Below are 20,118 nucleotides of genomic sequence, written 5' to 3'. Positions count from 1 at the left end.
AGCTTGGCTTTTGGACCACAGACTTACGACATGATGGCGCTCAGGTGAACTCAAAATGTTTTATGAAGAGCAGCACTTGGCAGCAAAGCCTTTGTTGTGCTTAAGCACACATACTATTTTGTCAAATTTCTTTTTGATTATTAAATGAGGATGACTAGGCTGATGCTCCAAACTTTACTTTTATATCTGTCCTGTTTTTGTACCACCACAACATAAAGACACAAATCTGTTTGAAAACACAAATGTGTTTCAGACACCTCAAAACATGAACTACTTTTTGAGGTTTGTAATATTCACTTTGATACAGGCAGAAGTGCTCAGAGGGCTTGCCATACTCTGCCACCAGAGAAGTGCTGAGTTAAAGAAGTACTTCTTTATATTCCCTGCTCTGTGCCCCAGTAAATACAAATTATCATCAATACACTAATAATCCAATTACCCTTCATTCACTCAGAATATGGAACCAATGTAGGAAGCACTTTAAGATGGGGAAGCTCTTGTCTGTTGCGTCTCTACGTGACAAGCACTCTTTCCCACCCTCTCAAACATACACAGTATTTAATGCTTGGAAAATGTCTAGGATTAAAACATTTACAGACTTGTAAATTGATAATGTTTTTGCATCCTACGAGAAATTAAGCTTCAAATTTTACTTCTCATCAACAAAATTTTTCCACTACTTTCAAATTAGAAACTTTGCTAAACTAAACCTGCCCAATTTTCCTCACATTCCACTTATTTCTATTCCAGAAGAAATATTATTCAGTCTTGAAGACTCAGACAGCATCTCCACAATAAATATACATTTTTTAAGACCCTTCCTTTAAAAGATCCAAGGGCATTCCAAGGGAATGGATGTTTTACTTAAACTTTTGTAGTGAGAAGTCAAGCAAGACAATACCCTTTATTGGCTAACTAAAAAGATTACAATATGCAAGCTTTCAAGGTAATTCAGGCCCCTTCTTCAGGCAAGATATAATCTTTTAGTTAGCCAATAAAAGGTGTAATTTTGCTTGACTTCTCACTACATTCATAATGGCTAACACAGTACAACACCATAATACCACTTAACCTTTCAGAAAAGGAGTGGAAGGCAGCCATGCACAGAATACACTCTATCTCCACATATGCAAAGCATTCAATTATTCAACTTAAAATTTTCTAATAAGTATGTTTATCTCCATTAAAACTATCCAAAATGTTTCCAGGGCAAGATTCAACCTGTGAACGTTACAATTAAGCTCCAGCTTCATTGGGCCACATGTTCTGGGCATGCAACAAATTAACATCATTCTGGACCAAAATCTTTAAATACCTTTCAGACAGCCATGGAGTCACAATCCCTCCTAACCCATTAACAGCTGTGTTTGGTGTAATTCCAGATGGGCGTAAAGCGGAGAAGGAGAAACAAACAGTAATTGTCTTTACTTCACTACTAGCACTTGGACTTGTCTTACTCAAATGGAGGAATACCAACCCACTACCTTTAAGGCAGTAAGTAACTGATGTCCTAAACTTAAACTGGAAAAAATCTAATTCTCACTCAGAGGATCTGTTCAAAACTTTTTTTAAAATATGCCAGTATCTAATTAATAACATTTTAGTATAATCTTCTATATTGGGGAAAGGATACTCTTCCTTCCTTGCTGCTGCAAAGATTTGCTTTGTTGGCCGGCTCTCCTCACTTTCTTTTGGGTGGGGTTTGAATTTTGGTTAAGTTTGATTTGATTGTATGGATTGTTATTTGCTTTTAATTAAAAATAATAAAAAAAGAAGTGCCGAGTTGCTTATGAAAGTAAAAAGCTTTTATACGCTGGTTTGCTCATATTTATTAGATGTGATGCCGTCTGAAAAAGTGCCATATAAAATTAAACTTGCAAGATTGAAGTCAATGGACTCTAACATGTAAGGCTGCCAGTTCACTTCCCAGCATTGACTCGCAGTGTGACTCTCAGCAAGTCACTTATCCCACTTCTAGAAATAGAGGCATGATAGTACTGAAGATATTTACCCATAAAGTACAGTTCAATATATAAATATTATCTGAAGGAAGGAATGACTAATTGAATTGTATTGTAATCAGAAAGGTAGCACACTGGGTAAGGAATTAAACTGGAACCCACAGGGCAACACATAAAATAAAGACTGACTGGTACATCAGACTCTGAAACCCTAAAAAGTAAATGAAAAACATATTTTTAATGTAAAAAAATGCAATTTCTATACATAGGTTTCCTAGACAGGTCTACAACAGGATTGTTGAAAGTTGCATCATTTAATTTTTTGAAAATCAAAATCTGATTAGGTTGAGATAACACCAGAGTTGTGGCAGTGCCAACCCTCACCTAGGTGTAGGGCTGTGTCAAAAGTCCTTCACTTCACAGAAGACTCTGTTCCTGACTTGCAACACCTTTGCAGTTGCCATGGAAATCTTGCCAAAGTGAACAGCCACAATGCCTCATGCCACATATTCTAAGGCTTGTCCTTCTACGAGGCAAGAGCCAGGCTTGCAAGTGCATAGATTCCACACACATTAAAAGAAATGAAAGAACACACTTTGTTCAGGGGTACTGTATATACATCTAAAAAGCCTTGAATTGCATAATAAGCAATTTAACGTGACGGACTATGGAATGTTGGGTATTAGCCAGTCTTTTATACAGCACCCTTCATGGTGATCACAGGCTAAGAGAATCTGTTTGTAATGAGACAGTTATGTTTATCGAATGCAGAAGCGTGTAGTCATCAGCTCATCTACAGCAAGGGCACAGCAGTGGGCATAAATGGGGCTTGCTCAATGCTGAGTTGCTGGGCTTATTTTGAATGATAAAGGGTGAAACCCACAAATGTCATAACTTTTCAGAGTAAAGCTGTTGGACCTCAATATTGAGAGGTGCCAAATGAAATAGATGACAACACCCCCATACACCTCCTGCTCTGCTCCTTTTAAAAACTCAGCCACCCAGGACATAGATAGATAGATAGATAGATAGATAGATAGATAGATAGATAGATAGATAGATAGATAGATAGATAGATAGATAGATAGATAGATAGAGTGCATCCGGAAAGTATTCACAGCGCATCACTTTTTCCACATTTTGTTATGTTACATCCTTATTCCAAAATGGATTAAATTAATTTTTTCCTCAGAATTCTACACACAACACCCCATAATGACAAAAAGAAAAACGTTTACTTGAGATTGACTTGACTTGAGCCAATTTATTAAAAATAAAAAAAACTGAGAAAGCACATGTACATGAGTATTCACAGCCTTTGCCATGAAGCTCAAAATTGAGCTCAGGTGCATCCTGTTTCCCCTGATCATCCTTGAGATGTTTCTGCAGCTTAATTGGAGTTCAATTGTGGTAAATTCAGTTGATTGGACATGATTTGGAAAGGCACACACCTGTCTATATAAGGTCCCACAGTTGACAGTTCATGTCAGAGCACAAACCAAGCATGAAGTCAAAGGAATTGTCTGTAGACCTCCGAGACAGGATTGTCTCAAGGCACAACTCTGGGGAAGGTTACAGAAAAATTTCTGCTGTTTTGAAGGTCGCAATGAGCACAGTAGCCTCCATCATCCGTAAGTGGAAGAAGTTCAAAACCTCCAGGACTCTTCCTAGAGCTGGCCGGCCATCTAAACTGAGCGATCAGGGGAAAAGGGCCTTAGTCAGGGAGGTGACTAAGAACCCGATTGTCACTCTGCCAGAGCTCCAGAGGTCCTCTGTGGAGATAGGAGAACCTTCTAGAAGGACAACCATCTCTGCAGCAATCCACCAATCAGGCCTATATGGCAGAGTGGCCAGATGGAAGCCACTCCATAGTAAAAGGCACATGGCAGCCCGCCTGGAGTTTGCCAAATGGCATCTGAAGGACTCTCAGACCATGAGAAACAAAATTCTCTGGTCTGATGAGACAAAGATTGAACTCTTTGGTGTGAATGCCAGGCGTCACGTTTGGAGGAAACCAGGCACCGCTCATCACCAGGTTAATACCATCCCTACAGGGAAATAAGGTGTTGGCAGCATCATGCTGTAGGGATGTTTTTCAACGCAGGAACTGGGAGACTAGTCAGGATAAAGGGAAAGATGACTGTAGGAATGTACAGAGACATCCTGGATGAAAACCTGCTCCAGAGTGCTCTTGACCTCAGACTTGGGCAACGGTTCATCTTTCAGCAGGACAACGACCCTAAGCACACAGCCAAGATATCAAAGGAGTGGCTTCAGCACAACTCTGTGAATGTCCTTGAGTGGCCCAGCCAGAGCCCAGACTTCAATCCGATTGAACATCTCTGGAGAGATCTTAAAAATGGCTGTGCACCGACGCTTCCCATCCAACCTGATGGAGCTTGAGAGGTGCTGCAAAGAGGAATGGGCGAAACTGGCCAAGGATAGGTGTGCCAAGCTTGTGGCATCATATTCAAAAAGACTTGAGGCTGTAATTGCTGCCAAAGGTGAATCGACAAAGTATTGAGCAAAGGCTGTGAATACTTATGTACATGTGGTTTTTTATTTTTAATAAATTTGCAAAAACCTGAAGTAAACTTTTTTCACGTTGTCATTATGGGGTGTTGTGTGTAGAATTCTGAGAAAAAAAATGAATTTAATCCATTTTGGAATAAGGCTGTAACATAAAAAAATGTGTAAAAAGTGATGTGCTGTGAATACTTTCCGGATGCACTGCAGAAAGATAGAACAAATGAACTTTATTTGTCCCTAGGAGGAAACCTGACTTTTTGCAGAAGCTCATTAAATAACTAAATGAGCGACTGCAAACACTCACACATAAATACAATGGTCTAAATAGATGCCAGCAGGACTTTAAAAAAAAAAGAAACTTCTGACTTGGCAGTGCCAGTGAGGCATTATGCAGATGTATTGCTGTCAGTATAAAGGAGCCCCAGTAGCATTTCTTGACATACTTCTGCTGAATAATTTGTTGGCTGAAAGCCCTCCCTGTTACTGTGTCAGAGAGAGGATGTGAAGCATTGCTCATCAAGACACTCAGTTTTGTTTTCATTCCTTCCGTCACCCTCTAGGGGGTTGAAATTGCATGTCATAACCAAGCCTGTCCTTTTAGTCAGCTTGCTGATTCACAACACAGTCATTATAAAGAGTAATCCAAAGTGGAACTGGTAGAGGACAAGAGAAGACCAACTGGGCCAATGCAGCACCCTCTTCATAGAGGTCAACATAATATTCGTCATGCATCCTGGTTGAAGTTAATTAATCTTTCTCCCCAATCTGGTTGCAGTAGTAATGACAGACTTTTTTACAGTAAACCACAGCCTGTCACATCTTAATCAAACGAACCTGAGAAGCATCTGCTATGCCCAGAGTCCTCTTGAATGAATATGGTCCGTCATTCCAGGCCCTACCTTTAGTATCCTCTTTCAAATCTCATACACTTTGATCCTTTCTTTCTTTAATAATGGACACTACCTCCTAAAAAAAGTACAAGCTTGGAAAATAAAACAATGAACTATAACATAGTGCAAGAAAAAGAAGTCACTGTCAAGCCAGGTAATTGCAGAACATATCAAAGTACATAATACGCAAACAACCATTGTGTGCTAAAAAAGAAAAAAAAACTTACTACTTCTATTACGAAAAGAAAAGTGACTTCCATTAACACTGTTGTGTTGCTTTGTTTAGATATGTTGTTTCCTCGTCTGTCTTTCAAACCCCAACAGAAGACAAGAAAGACATTATAGAGATAAGATTGGCTGAATGGCAAGTCGGTGATAAAAAGATCAAAAGAAGATTCGACTAAAGCCGGTGACATCCGGGACTTGGACGGCCCGCTTCGGAGTGGCTGGGAATTGAGAACAGCAGATCGTCTGGCGCCCTCTGCTGGGCTTTACGCTTCAGCGGCGAGCTCTCAGTGGGCAGGTGGCACAGTCGCAATTTACCATATGCAGTAGCGAGTCAAAGAACAAAGCGACGATAAAGGACCCGGCATTAACAAAATAAAAGAGAGATCACTGAGGCAGCTATGGTGATTTATTTTTCCGGGCATTCTTATAGTATTACAGTTAGGGCGCCGTGGAAAGTGCAGCGTCAGCTGTTCGAATCCCACGTCCGGTAATTGCAGTTTGTAGGCTCTCTGTGTGCCAGCATGGGTTTTATTCCAAGTACCATGGTTTTTCTCCAATATCCCCAAAAACATGCTGGTAAAGTTGATTAGCAATTCCACATTTGCCCTATCTCAGTTCGGGTGTGTGCCCTGCCATGGCTCAGAATGAGATTTAAAGCTGTTCTCTTCCTCTCTCCTTGATGTTGTTGTGGCTCTGTAGCAGAGACCTGGAGGAGATCAACCGCATAAAGTAGGAAGACACTACCAAAATATGTGAACTGATAACAGGAGACACCACTGCAGCACAGATCCAAAATAAGGGCCAAAGTGAGGGCCAGATAACTTCTGTGACTGGTTGGAGTTTGCATGTTCTTCCTGTGCTGGATTGAGGTTTTCATTTTCTCTTATCAATGTCTGCTTCACACCTTGGGCTCATTTCACTCAGGATAGACTCTGTAGCAGGGTCAGCAGGTAGACTGATAGTCACCTTGGTATCAAGTACATCACTTTTGCCTCCCTCTTGATTAATGACTGATTAATGTAAAATAAAGGACATCATTTCCTGCCTTCTCAGCATGTATACTTGCATGAAGCTCACTCCACACATTGGTAAAGAAATATTTTCTCTGCTTAGTCATTTTAAAACGACAACAAGCTTTTGTGTCAATAACATCTTTCAGTTGGTGGAGATGTTCTTCCTCATTTGCCTTTTTTCCTTACTTGAGTATCACAGCCTTCTCAATCAAGCCACCTTTTATCTTGATGTGATCAAAATACACCTAAATCATCCTATTATTAATTTGGGTATGCAATTGTGTTTGTTCTTGCAATTCATAATTTGTACTTCTACAGCATTTGCTTTTCTTGATAGCTTTTGTTCTGCCTTCATTCTAACTTTGGGCAGACATTCAAAGTCAAAAGACAGATAAATAAGGCACTACATAGTCAGATATATTAGGAAACATATACTAGATCAACACTTCGACAGATAGATAGATAGATAGATAGATAGATAGATAGATAGATAGATAGATAGATAGATAGATAGATAGATAGATAGATAGATAGATAGATAGATAGATAGTGTAAGAAAGGAGCTATATAGGTGCCTGACCCGACACAGAAAGACACGGAGGCACATATAAAAAGTAGAAAGACTTTTATTTTCTTCAGGTGTGGGACACGTCTTCCCCGTGCCACACAGCCCAAACACAGTCCCAAAGCACAATAAACACAACCAATAATCCTTCTTCTCTACCACCACTCCTCCTCAAGCTTAGTCCTCCTCCTCCCAACTCTGGCTCGTCGAGTGGTGGTGGCTGGGCCCTTTTATAGCCCACCCGGAAGCATTCCAGGTGATTAACCACCTGGTCCTAATTGCACTTCCGGGTGGGGCTGAAGACTCGTCCAGCTGGGCTGTGGGAAGCAGACAGCCCCTAGCGGCCACCCTGGGCCCCAACCAAGCTGTGGAGGACTCCATCTCCCATGGAGCCCTGCGGGCGGTTGGGGAATCACAGTCGGCCAGGGAGGCTGCCACCAAGCGTCCCGGGGGAGGTACTGGAGTGCCCATGGTGGCTCCCCCGGAACATAAGCAGCACGGGGTGTCCCTGCCGGGCATGGGACCTGGCTGTCCTTTACAATAGATAGATAGATAGATAGATAGATAGATAGATAGATAGATAGATAGATAGTATAACAAAAGGCACTATAGAGGCGCCTGACCCAACACAGATAGACATGGGAGGCATGCTGATAAAACAAATAAATGTTTCATTATTTTCTATTTACCTGTGGGCAACTCCTTCACTGTTCCCACAGGCACAACACAGTCCCACAAAAGCAGCACAAAAACACAGTTCTTTTCCTTCTTTGTCTCCACCAATCCTCTCCGGCAAATGTTGTCTCCCTCCTCCTGACTCTGACTTCCAGAGTGGTGGTTGCTGGCTCCCTTTATAGTCCAACCAGCAGTGCTCCAGGTGTTTGATGACTGATTTCCAGCTGCACTTCCGGGTGTGGCAGAAGAACCGCCCACATGGGCTCTGGAAGCAGTGCAGCTCCACCTGGCGGTGGCCAAGGAGCCCAACACAGATGGGCTCCAGTGTAACCTGATTGTGGCCCGGATGCAACCCAGGGGGGCTGCCTTCAAGTGTTCCGGGGGATCCAGTGTCAAAGGGGCATCCTGGCCGGGCGTCCACAACAATAGATAGATAGATAGATAGATAGATAGATAGATAGATAGATAGATAGATAGATAGATAGATAGATAGATAGATAGATAGATAGATAGATAGATAGATAGATAGATAGATGACAAAGGTACTATATGAGATAAGGCATACAGATAGTGCAGGTGAATTCAGTGTCTGTTATGTCTTGTTGTAATGTTCTCAAACATATTTTGTATTTGTATCTTGAAACTCTGTAAACCTTTCATTTTCTACATAATAACCCATTTCTATAATTTATTCTTTACCACTATCTTCATATACCTATACTCTAATGCTATATGAAAACCCCATATTCAAAAAATGAATAATTTTCAATATGGAATATGTTGTAATATAAAAATGAGTTAAAAAAAGTGTTGTACCAAATCCACATTTTTTGGCAATTTTTTTAAAGAAGTAATTTTTGAGGAGGTTCCAAGGTGAAATTTGACTAGTAATGCTTGTTAATCATGGCAAAGTGTTCCATATTTATCAGACATGAATATCAGTGTACCAGGTACATGTAATGGTGAACCCAGACTTCAATAAAGTATGTAAAAGACTGTTCAGAATTGTTTGAATGAGTTTCTAGAAGTGTAGATTTGGTGCCCTCTACTGTACATGGATGATAAAATGTAAAATACTATTAATATCTCATATATATTTCTCTCCTGGTTCGTCCTGCTTCCTCTTCAAAACCCCAACCCCCCCCCCACACACAGCCCACACGGCATTTTTTGATTCCTATTCCTCCTCTTCCAAACCCTTCCCCATGCTGCCTGCAGCCTCCCATACATCCCCACGCTGCTTTTCTAAATTCCTATTCTTCCTTCGGACTACCACGTTCCCCGCTCCCCTCTCATGACCCCATTGATGTCACGTCATCCCCCTATATCTAGCCTGACCGCGTAACCTTTCACTTCGGCCATGTGTGCGCCTGTGAGTCTTTTCCGTAGCCTGCTACAGGAAGGTACTATCTCGGCCATTGGCATTGGTTTTGCTCCTTGCTATTTTCATTATACTGCAACGGCTGTTGCCTAAGCCTTTGTTATAAAATGAACAACAGTATCTTCTCTGTTGATGGGTTTTTGTACAACCTCATCTGTATTTTGGGATCCAACAACTGCCTGTTCCTATCAGTGGGTTATTTCTTAACACAAACGGTTGACGAAGGCAATGCACTCTTACTACGACATAGGGCAAACTGATCGCTATCCAAAATTCTGAAACAATCTTCAATCCCAGAATCTCTCTCCTTCCTTCCGACACCAATCTCCCTTTTAAATTTAAATGCACACAATTCCCACTCAGACTCGCCTTCTCCATGACTATGAACAAGTCCCAAGGACAAACGTTTGCAAAGATTTGCATTAATCTACAACAACCAGTCTTCAGCCACGGTCAGTTGTACATGGCTTTTTCTAGGGTTAGATCTTTCAACTCATTATCTGTCGTCTCCAGCAAAAAACCTGTTCACAACTGTGTCATTCAAGAAGTATTTCTTTCTTCTTGATTTCTGAATTCCTTTCTCACCGTTTTCCGTTCCTATTCTTACACTGGCTAGTTTTGAGATAATGTCACAAATAGCAATATCCAGGACTGCGCCACCCTCATTTTTCTATTGCCAATGTTTTCTGCTTGAATAATGTGTCTATATTGATCATGTCAGCTCTTATTGGTTTTATTCTCTATTCATCCATTTTCTAAACCCAATTATTCAAATGAAACCATTAATGTCAGCAGCTACAGACAAAAGAAAAGAGCTAGCCCTAGATGTAACACTCACATTTGGAGACAATTTACAGGCACTAGTTAATCTGGGCAGTTAGGAGACCTGGGTTCGCTTCCCAGGCCCTCCCTGCGTGGAGTTTGCATGTTCTCCCCGTGTCTGCGTGAGTTTTATCCGGGTACTCCGGTTTCCTCCCACAGTCCAAAGACATACAGGTTAGGTGCATTGGCGATCCTAAATTGTCCCTAGTGTGTGCTCGGTGTTTGGGTGTGTGTGTGTGTGTGCGCCCTGCGGTGGGCTGGTGCCCTGCTCAGGGTTTGTTTCCTGCCTTGCACCCTGTGTTGGCTGGGATTGGCTCCAGCAGACCCCTGTGACCCTGTAGTTAGGATATAGTGGGTTGGATAATGGATGGATGGATAGTTAATCTGGCATACATGTCATTGGAGACCATTGGGGAGGTGGGTATTCGGTTGCTAAGTAATGGAGTAGTCAAATAGGATAACTCCTGTCACACTGAGACTCAGACTCATTCTTCCAGAGTTATGAGGTAGCACCACAAACCCCTGTTCTGTACCACCATGTTGTCCTCAATTAAACACACCAATATTCAATGATCTGCTTATTTATTACCAAGGTGTGGAATATATGCAATTGAAAGTGGTTGAATGGTTTAGGAATTGGTGTATGAAAATGTCTTTCTTCAGTACATGTCGGATTTTGTCCCACCAGGGCTGAAAAAAAAATCACATTTTCTTCCTATATATGAAAAATATAGGGAAAAGTTACAAATATATTGTAAAGCAGTTGAGTCTTTGTTATGTGTGTCATTGATATGTTTTTTTATACATTTCAGTTTGTATAATCAAAGCAAAACATGCAGCTCTTAATAGCATATCAAAAAATGAAAGAGAAGTGAAACTCTCACATTTGGTAGACTAAATATTATTCCAAAGCTCCATTCTTATCAATTTCATACATATGGCCACAGTTCCCTCCATCTCCTGACCAGGAGCCTGAAGAAAAATGTGGAGATAAAGATAAAACTCTCCAGATACAGCAAAGCAAATTGTTCTCTTGTTCTAGGAAGCATCTGAAGATGAACTTGTCCCTTGAGGGAACCAGAGAGCAGCAGGAAACAATAAAGTCAGAGTTTGTTTATGAGCCACATGTTACTTCTGATCACATGCTATGACACCAGAATAAAAGAGAGTCTCCGGGAAAGAAGAGAAGTTCATTTCATGTATTGCTTAATTATTTTTATTATTGCTTTATAGCTGGAAATTTGCTCAAAAACCCCGAGCCTGTACTCAGGTCAGAGAAACAGAGAAAATTAAATTGAACTGAATTGAATATCTAGTGATTACCAGGAAAAGAGCTCCACCAGGAAAAGTGCAAATATTATATACTGAAACAAAACAGTGATCCTACTTTGATAAGAATTACACAGGCCTATTTGCAGAGCTGGGATTATTCATTTTTTACCAGACAGATTTTCTTGAACTATTAAACATTACAGCTCTAACTGTTCAGAGCAACCAAAAACTGTAAACTGAGACAGTGTCTGTTATAATTGATTTCCTTTAGTTAAAACAACAGCCTAATGAAGGAAATTGAAAAGCTAATTAGAGACTCTGTGTTCTTGTTGCGGGCTGCACAGTGGCGCAGTGGGTAGCGCTGCTGCCTTGCAGTTAGAAGACCCGGGTGGAGTTTGCATGTTCTACCCGTGTCTGCGTGGGTTTCCTCCGGGTACTCCGGTTTCCTCCCATAGTCCAAAGGCATGTAGGTTAGGTGCATTGGCAATTCTAAATTGTCCCTAATGTGTGCTTGGTGTGTGGGGGTGTGTGTGTGGGTGCTCCCTGCGGTGGTTTGGCGTTCTGCTCAGGGTTAGTTTCCTGCTTTGCACTCTGTGTTGGTTGGGATTGGCTCCAGCAGACCCCCGTGACCCTGTAGTTGGGATATAGCGGGTTGGATAATGGATGGATGGATGGATGTTCTTATTGCTTGAGGTCACAACACTTTTAAAGTAGAAGGCTGACTCTTTTGACCAGTAAACCCTTTTCAGAGCCCAGTCTGTGTTAACATTTGTCATTGTGCAAAAAGATAAACTGAAAAGTTAAGGAGTATGTCTTTCGCAAATATTATTTATAAAAATCAGTTGTGACCCATGTAGATCAACTGGAACAAACCTTAATCATCATGTAGAGTGGGTGTGAGAACGCTATGTTATGGTATGTTGCTGAAAATGCATTTGGTATGTTAACAGTTTGATCGTAATTCCTGGTGAAATACAATGACTGTGATTTGAGCCTGGTGATAGAACTGTCATTAATATACTGCCCTCATGGTGACATCTTCTGTGCAGAACAGCTTAGATACATAAGGGAGCAGTGTTATGTGTGAAAATCTAAGAAAAAAAAAATCAGTCAATAAAAACAAAATAAATAATGAATATTTAACATCCAACAATTTTATAGCTTGATATAGCAACAATTGTTTTTTGACATCATTGAATCTTTTTTTCCTACTACAAAAACACAGCATGCATCATTCCTAAAGTAATAAAGTCTTACTAGATATTATTAGGCAGAAAAAGCAAAGGCAAATAGTGATGTACTTCAGTCAAAGTGCAGACAATGCATGGATATTGTGAAAAGTACAAAAAAACTTGTTGATGAGTTCCGGTCAAAAGCTGACCAAGCTGTGCAGAGACAGCTATGAAGTAATTTCTTCTTATTAGATTGTCTAGCACATACTTATAATATTGCAGAATGTCAGGAGGATCTGGGTGGTTTGTTGATCTAGCAGGTCAAAAGTTTTTTTAAACTATGGACCACCATGGGGCATTTGTGCTGGTGAGGTTGACATTCTTAAAAGAAATCTATTCCAACTTTAAGGACATCTTTTTTTGACATACCTCAAAGGTACATTAAAATCAAAGTCGATCTCAAGTTCACGTTACAGCCTGTCACAGACTGAGTTGGAAGAGACAGGCAAAGGTATGGATCAGTCAGGACGTCATGTTGCAGCATCTGCTTCAGCCGACAGCGAATGTGGAACCTAAACTGTGAGTGAGGCGAACAACCAGAATTCGCTGATATTGGAATCAAGTATGGCCTCTTTATCCCCATTGTGTCAACAGAATCAGCTCCGACAAGATACGTAACTCCGCTTTCAGAGCACAGTAAAGATGGAAACATCATCCAAGCTGAAGACATTGATTGCCACAGTCAATATAAATGATGCAATGGAAGACATACACAAGAGAATAGACAGAACTGACATTAGAATGGACAGCAGAATAGACAAGATATTTCAAGGTATAAAAGATCAGGAGGTACGTTTAAGCAATAAATTTGATGTAAACCTTAAAAAAATCTTGCAAGAATTGATGAAAACATATTGGAAGCAAAATTTAGAGTAAAATAAGAGTACTGTACTTGGTGATCACCTACAAGACGTTAAGCAAGGCCAATGTTCATCACCTGTTGCATAAAACCAGGCCTATATCAATGCGCTTAAGGCCTAGAGATATCATGTGACATTTGATCACACATGCGTCAGTGGTCTGCTATAGTTAAGGTCTGCTGTTAATCAAAACCATGCTCTGTCCCGACCACTCACAGCATCCAAGATCCAAGATTACGTTCTGCTTTGCAACATTGGCTTTACATTAGTAGGGGGTTGTGACCAGTTAGTACAAAATTTTGGGGATACTTGGCTTAAAAAAGTTTGGGAACCTCTGGTCTAGGCTATTAGAACCATGACTAATGATCAAGAACTCTCAGGAGATTATTTTCTCCAGGAGTGCTACTACTTGGAGTTGTTCTGTTCCTCTCCTTTGTAGTCATCTGGCTATATCCCACTATTATAAGAATAGACTTTCTGTATATTGTGATAATTTTATGTTAATCATTCTAGTTGCTCTGTGGTTATAATGTAAACTTATAGTTTAACTGACTGTTGATGGGTTGTAGTTTTAAAGGCATGCCAGCACTTCAAACCCGTGTTCAGTGAGGAGTGAGGAGCACACTGCATTGAACTCAGCTGGACTACAGTTATACAATACAATACAGTTTATTTTTGTATAGCCCAAAATCACACAGGAAGTGCCGCAATGGGCTTTAACAGGCCCTGCCTTTTGACAGCCCCCCAGCCTTGACTCTCTGAGAAGACAAGGAAAAACTCCCAAAAAAAACCTTGTAGGGAAGAATGGAAGAAACCTTGGGAAAGGCAGTTCAAAGAGAGACCCCTTTCCAGGTAGGTTGGGCGTGCAGTGGGTGTCAAAAGTAGGGGGTCAATACAATACAATATACACAACAGAACAATTCCTTAAGACAGCATAATAATAAAAATTTTAGAAGTACGGTTTAACAGTAGCTGATATGACATAATTAGGTTTGGATATTTTTAGAGTCCTGGAGACCTCATCCATCTAGCTGCCTCCCCATTTGGCCATGCCACGGCTGAAACGCTGTTCGATGAAAGGACCCCTCTTTCCCATGATTCCTGTGATCCTCCATCAGGGATGACTTTACCATAGGCAGGCAAACAACTTGGCAGGTGGGCCGTGGCACCAATGGCCACATTTGGGTACCGAGAAAGAAACAGAATAGGTGAGGGTTAGTATTCAAATATAATTATCATGTTACTTATGTTATAGTGCTAATGACTAACAACAGAGATGCAGTCTGTACAGTTAATCAGCAGCTCTAGTCAGGATATGCTAAACTGAAGTAGTGAGTCTTCAGCCGGGATTTAAAGGCTGGGACTGAAGGGGCATCTCTTATAGAAGCAGGAAGATCATTCCACAGTTTAGGGGGCTTGTAACTAAAAGCTCGACCTCCCACTGTTATTTTATTAATCCTTGGAATCCTAAGCAGACCGGCATCTTGAGATCTTAATGTGCGCTCAGGTTTGTAAGTCATGATAAGTTCAGACAAGTAAGCCGGACCTTGGCCATTTAATGCTTTACACGTTAAAAGGAGGATTTTGAAATCTGCCCAATCTGCAGACTCCCCCCCTTTCTTTGCTAAATGCCTTGTATATAATTCACAGCAAAAACTGTCAACTTACCAGCCTGAACTGCATTGAGAGCCTGCAGATCATCTGTGGACTACTTGAGACTGGATATTTGCTGGAGCAATAAAGATGAGTATTGAAGAGAAAGAAGCTAGTCTGAAGAGCACAGCCAAAGAAAAGATTTCAAAGTGGTGCCTACAATGAATTCAATCTAACTGCCTGCCTAATGTTATGGGTTGAAAATAATCAGTGACAATAACATCCCTGTTCCCTCATTGAAGGCATTCTCCTTGTAGTGCTCAGCAGTGCCAGTTTGGAATTGGGTGGAAGGCTAAACTAAGTGCTTTAGCATACATACATTGGAAGACGATTTGATTCAGATGGTAAAATGAGCTTTGATTTGTTATATTAAAGAGTATAACACCAGGGTAGTGTTGCTGCCACACAGCTTTAAATATCCTTGGTTCAAAAACCAACCTTAGTTACTGTCTGTGTGTAGTTTGAATGTTTTTCATGGTTATGCAATAATGTTTCTTCAGGTTTTTCTTCACATGGGAGGTGTACCAGGAAGAAATATTTGCTGTCCAAAGTCTGGCTATAGTTTGCCCATGAACATCAAAATATGCTCTTGACAGACAAGATAAAAACAGAGGTATTTCACCACAGAAGAATAAGACGTTATGGGAAAACCAAAGACAGCATTTAAGCAGAAGAAACTAATACCAACTGTAAAGCATTTTAGTGGAAATGTTATGGTTTGAGGCTACTTAGTTACATTAAAGCCTGTGCAGCTCACCATCAGAGAATCCAGTAGGAATTCTTCATTCTATCAAAGGGTGTTTGAGGCTAATCTGAGATCATCTGTCACAAGACTGAAACTCAACCAAAAGTGGACCTTGCATCATGACAATGATCCTAACCATACCAGTACATTCACCAAGGGACAACTGAAAAAAAAAGAAATGCAGGATTTTGGAATGCTCAAGTCAAAGTATGGATCTGAATCCCATCAAGGTGCTGTGGGAGGATTTGAAACAAGCTGGGTACACAAGACACCCCTCAAACATCCTCTGCATGATTTGAAACAAGCTGGGTACACAAGACACCCCTCAAACATCCTCTGCATGACGAAATAGGAAAAGCTTTCTTCCAGTCAATTTTAAAGACTGCTAGATAGGACATGCCTACTTGAAGGGGGCGTACCAGCTGTTAGAGCCAAAGGTGGACTTTTTCCATGGCATAAATGACAGAAATGGCATATTATTTGTTGTTGAATAGCTTGTTGCAAAGTCAAATTTCCATTTTTTTCTGAATTAAATCACATTTATCTGAAGATACTGTTTAAATGAAGAACAAATCTTGATATCTCCACATATGGTAAAAAGGGTAAATTATTTCACCGAGTATACTTATTTACTTTTTCACATGACTGTATTTTATCAGTTTTAGCGATGTTCGATATTGCTACAGTGAAGCCATAAGATGGATTGCATGAGAAACCCTAGAGAATTATGCTCTTTAACTTGATAAGGGCATGCCAAAAACAGGAAGCAAACAGAGAATAATGATAGTCAATGCGCAAGCACTTACATGAAGAAGTGAAATAAAGCGCAAAGATGACAAGATCATACTGAGAGAAGGAATCCAGAGTCCTCCACTGACAGAGTTCACTCAGCCTGTAGGCCATGGCGCCACCAGACAGTGAACAATTATACTGCACTGATCAAGCTTTTTATGGTCACAATCACCACTTAAAAAAGAGGAAAAGTGCCTGAAGGGGAACAAAGCACCTGCAATTATTAAAACAGATTACACCAAGATTCTTCAAGGTTATTTTATTGGACAATGGTTCAGAAACCTGACCAACATTTAACTTTGGCTGCTTAACCAGTGGCCATTTGCTCTGTAATGCGGAGGTCTGGAAACCAGCAGGCTGAAGTCATGTTAAAGCTGTAGGGTTGTCATGGCAACTACTGTATGTCTGCCAATTGTGGTCTCCGCTGATTTTAATGGCCTCAAAGGCAATAAACAAAGATCTCCATGTACTTAGCAGAATGGAACTTGCTGTGTTTACCCAAAAGCCTGGGGAGCCCTGCGTGGGCCGCCGTCCGTCGATCTCCCTCCCCAGTGTGAAATAAATGCACGTCTCCTTTAGTAACAGCTGAAAGCAACGTGCTGCAGTTGGGAACTTTCTCACAGTTGCTTAGGGCTCAGATGCACTAATGCAGTGTGAACTGATTGTCCCTCATTTGAAAATAACTGTCATTTATTTTGCAATTCACTAGGAACACTCTGCCATGCAAAAGATGTTTGCTTTTGGTAAACAGAGCTGAGCTCACCAAACAAAGATTTGTTATTTGTGTAAGACTGTTTTGCCTATGCTTTCCAATTTCAGTTACAAGGGCAGTGAAATTCCTTCTGTTGGCCATGTAGACTTGGTCCTCAGATAGCCTTGTGCACTAACCTCCCCCCAGAGTAAGACACATTTGTAATAGGTGCGTGATTTCCTTTTGGGAGCTAAGATGATTCATGGAGCTTTGCATGTATCTCTGCAGTGAGCCACACAGAGCAGAGAGTCCATTGACGTTGTCCTTATCATCTTCGTGAGTGGATGTCTCCTGAGAGGCATCTATTAGGCAGAGCTACACTTGCATCACAAAATCTCTTACAAGAGCAGCAATTGATGGCCCTAAAAATCACGTACTGTGGAGTGCTTCAAGCCAAATATTTCAACAACTCTAACATCTCAGCTGGCTGCATTGCACTGGTCTCCTGACAACTTCTCAGTCATCCCCAAAAGTCTCCTTCATACTGCTGCTTCTGAGTGGTGTTTACGTGTTAATTATACAATGATGGTCTTTCCCTCTGGTGATTCAAAACACACACAATCCAAAGACCTGCTGGGAATTCTGGGATACCCTAATATAGATAAATACAATGATTTCTAAACTTGCACCCCACTGTGTTGTAATTCCTCATCTTGACTGTTCTGTGTTGGCATCACATATGGCTGACTTGAGTAAAATTGAGAAAAAATGAAGAATGGATGAATGCCAAAACCAATTCCAGTAGAACTGGCCACAAAGCAGAACCATCCCTGGATCCCATACCAAGCTATGAGACATACAGTAGGTGATCAACCAACTCTGTCCTCCTCCCTATGCACAGGCGTACTATATAGTGTTCTTTGTGAATGGTCAGGCAGTTGTGTAGGCCTCAGTTCCTAAGCTTAACTCTGAGGATCTGTCATCCCTTGATTGGGAGGACTGGACTCTTCTGTCTTATGTTTAGAAAATTAGACTTTTTAAAATCACTTTGAGCACTTATTATTTTCTTGGATTTTCTCCATGTTTGCATGTGATGGTGGTGCTTTGTGAAAGGCACTATATACTTGTATATATACTGTGAAGCACTTTGTGATGTTGCTTACTGTACTATAAATATGCATGGATCTCTTTCTAATCATCCTAGTGGTAGCACACTGAGTTGGATAGACCAGGCCACCCCATCCTTAACTGAAGTCCCCAGCTCCTTCTGGGGAGCTCCCCAACTACTGTATTCCAAGCTAGCCATCGTAGTATACAGTAGACGCCTCCCTGAGTGTCAAGCCCTACATGTGAAATTCCCAGAAAATGTGAACCCATCCACTCATGCACCCATTTTTGGAATTTAATTATTCTAATCCAGGATTCTAAGAAACTGGAGCTTATCCTCAAATAATTAAAAGAACATTGTCAAACTGACTTAATCCAATTTAGTGTTGCAGGCAATATTGGATGCAAGGGTGGAATCAACCTTGGATAGTGTCTGTCACAGAGCCACCTTGGAGATGACAGCTAATATTACACACATCTGGAGATAAAAGATAAGTAACCAGAGAAAAAGCCATGCAGACACGGAAGAAAGGTAAACTCCATGAAGACGACGGCTGAGCATGAGATCTGAGGAGCAGCAGCCCTGTGGGGGCATCCTTAGCTCCACAGAAATGAATAATTAATTTAGATTAACAGCAAGTGCAAGAAAACATTTTGCAAAGGCTCCTGTGAGTAATTTACTGTATAAAATAACTTCTTAGCCAATGTTATTATATTGTTTATTGGTAGTCAATTTGTTACGTGCTGCCCAAAAGGTACTACAATAACATTAAAACAACAATAATAATAATAATAATAATAATAATAATAATAATAATAATAATAATAATAATGCTACCCCACCTAGGCAGAATTCCTGCCTTGCATCTGATTCTGCCAGGAAAGGACCCCCACAACCCAGAATTGGACAAAGTGGGCACAGAAAATAGATGGGTGGATGAATAATAAAGATACTGAGTTAATGAAATGTGTTAAAATCCTGTCCAGTTTTTGTAAAGTTTGGATTTCATTGTATCATTTTTTGTCATGCCATCTGGGACAACATTAATAATAATAAGAATTAGTAATTAATAATTAATTACACTTATATAGCACTTTTCTCACATCTGACAGTGCTATACATTGACAGAGGGGACCAACGTTAACCACCACCAATGTGCAGCATCCACCTGAGTGATGTGACGGCAGCCATTCTTTTGCCAATATGCTCACCACACATTAACTATTAGATGCTGACAGAGAAAATTAGCCAATTAGAGACAGGCGATCATTAGGGGCACAGATTGACCAGGCTGTGATTTTCAATTTAGCAAAGGACATTGGCATACACTCTATGCTTCTCAGAAATCTTTTATGACCACAGACAGTCACAAATTCAGTTGTATTTCTCATCTAAAGGATAGCACTAATTTTTACAGCACAGTGTCCCTGTCACTGCACTGGGGCATTGGGATCCACACACATAGACCACCAGGTAAGTACCCATTAATGGCCTCACCAACACCTCTTCCAACAGCAACCTAAGCTTTTTCCTAAGTGGTCTTTCATTCAAGTACTGACCAGGCCGGAGCTTGCTTAGCTTCAGGTGGATGTCCTGTTCTTAAGAACAGGTGGGGATGGTTTGGCTGGTGGCCTATTGCCTGTTCTGCATGCAGCCCTTCTGTAAGTGTCATGTGAAAGTCAAATCCAAAGTTTTAAAATG

This window comes from Polypterus senegalus, chromosome 1, assembly GCF_016835505.1.
Source record: "Polypterus senegalus isolate Bchr_013 chromosome 1, ASM1683550v1, whole genome shotgun sequence".
NCBI classification, from domain to species: domain Eukaryota; kingdom Metazoa; phylum Chordata; class Cladistia; order Polypteriformes; family Polypteridae; genus Polypterus; species Polypterus senegalus.
Note: the sequence above shows the minus strand (reverse complement) of the source record.